This window comes from Penaeus chinensis, chromosome 37, assembly GCF_019202785.1.
Source record: "Penaeus chinensis breed Huanghai No. 1 chromosome 37, ASM1920278v2, whole genome shotgun sequence".
Lineage (NCBI taxonomy): Eukaryota > Metazoa > Arthropoda > Malacostraca > Decapoda > Penaeidae > Penaeus > Penaeus chinensis.
In genome coordinates, this window is record NC_061855.1 from 26,360,892 (window position 1) to 26,363,040 (window position 2,149).

Below are 2,149 nucleotides of genomic sequence, written 5' to 3' on the forward strand. Positions count from 1 at the left end.
GTAAAATATGAGTTAATGATTAGGATAAGTGGACAAGAAGGGGATGAAGAGAAGGAAAAGGAAAGGAGGAGAAGACTGCAAAATTAGTTGAGGCGATTTAAAAAATAAAACTGCCGCTATTTTACAGTGTACGCTTCCATAAAAATAAAATACGTCTCAATTTTGTCAAAAGGAACAAACTCTCTTGTTTCTACAGTGTGCGTATGATTTACATATCATTTTCTTGAGCACCAAGGTATTTTCATGAAGGTGATCTTTTTAAACAAATCAAATGTGATGAAAGAATAAAAAAACAACATAGCTTTGGATTTTTATTATGAATGTTACATCATTATCTAATAAAGTTAAGATACAAGGAGTTATACAATTTGTGAAATAAATCCATTACATCTTCACAAATACTCGTATTAAAAGAGTTTTCATCCTTACAAGCTGTAGTTTCATCATCTTGTTAATTAAGAAGTATGAATGGGAAACGTCACTGGTAGTATAAAGTTATACTACTCGATGTAAAAACCTTAGAGGATCACACACCCATACGTCAAACTTACTCCTCCATGATAGAATTTCACATAAAATACACGGGGGAACTTTTGCACCATAGGACTACGAGGTTTTTGTTAGCGTGTTGATTTTAGAAAAGGTAAGAATGAGAATGAATATCTTCACAATGTAAGAGATGTATTTGACCGGTTTCGATTCTATCTTCGTCAGAAATACATGACGTGTATTTCTGACGAAGGTATATAATCGAAACCGGTTAAATACATCTCTTGTATTGAGAAGATATTCATTCTCATTCATACCTTTACTACATTTGTCAACATGAATAGCATGTTGATGTTTTAGATGCACGTGGGCGCTGGGTGAAGAGGTCCAATCTGAGGTAGATACTGTTCTGTCGGCGTGTGTTCGTTTCTGGTCTAGTGGAGGCCCCACTCCTGTTTTCTCCCTTACCTTCAGTCAGCCGTCTTTCTCTTTTTCACTCTCGCTCTCACTCTCTCTCACTCTTTTCTATACTGTCTCTATCTCTGCTCTGTCTCTGTTTCACTCTCACTCTCTCTCTACTCTACTCTTACTCTTACTCTTACTCTCACTCACACTCTCTCTCTCTCTATCTCTCTCTCTCACACACACATACACACACACACACACACACACACACACACACACACACACACACACACACACACACACACACACACACACACGCACCCACACGCACGCACCCACACACGCATGCACGCACGCACGCGCGCGCACGCACGCACACACACACACACACACACACACACACACACACACACACACACACACACACACACACCAAAGGGAAGGTGGTGAGAGTACCCACAGAAGACTTTTCATAACAAGACACATGCCAGCAATACGTAATAAAAACTTATGCGCAAATAAGCTACATTTCCCCCCTTAATAGATGTCTTAATCGTTATATAGAGAAAGTTGTTTTGAGTATAAAATTATGAAAAAAAGACTGGCGCTTCTATTCACACTTCTGACGTAACAAATCTGCAATGGATGATACAAGTTTTACTTCCTTATAACATTCATACTTTTTTTTCACAATTTCGAATGCATATGTGTGTGTGTGTGTGTGTGTGTGTGTGTGTGTGTGTGTGTGTGTGTGTGTGTGTGTGTGTGTGTGTGTGTGTGTGTGTGTGTGTGTATGTGTCCTGGGAAATAATCATTTATAAGTAAATAATATTAGTTACAGTATATGAAACTAGTGTATACATTATGGGTACTCAAAATGACCCCTACATTCTGAGGTATATAGCGATGGAGCCCAATGTGACATCCCCAATATGGGGCAACATAAAAAAGTATACATACGTTCTGCACCCATTGTCCTATCTGCCTACCTCTAACTACATCCACATCAGGTAGATATCAACATAAAACACACCTGTATTTCTGTACAGCTTTACGTTGATAATTAAAATAATGAAACACGTCACTAAACATTACGTGCAAGTTATAATTTCTTCACTCCGTTGGCAGTTAGTTATAAATGGGAAACGTGTGCAAAAGTCTTGCATAAACAACGGAAAAGGGGGAGGGGACTGTACAACTGTAGGTTAATAAACAAACATGTAAATCTACATAGGTTTTCGCGCTAGCACTGAGC

The 2,149-nt window shown here is 38.5% G+C and overlaps 1 protein-coding gene across 2 annotated transcripts in view; it reads right to left on the reverse strand.

Annotated features, from left to right (window-relative positions):
- Positions 1 to 1,604: 1,604 nt before the first annotated feature.
- LOC125045441 (metalloprotease TIKI1-like) overlaps positions 1,605 to 2,149 on the reverse strand; it is a 157,932-nt gene continuing 157,387 nt past the window's right edge. For both annotated transcript variants that reach the window (XM_047642692.1, XM_047642691.1), the window contains exon 11: positions 1,605 to 2,149. This exon is cut by the window's right edge and continues 2,901 nt beyond it. The gene's annotated coding sequence lies outside the window, so the exon portion shown is untranslated.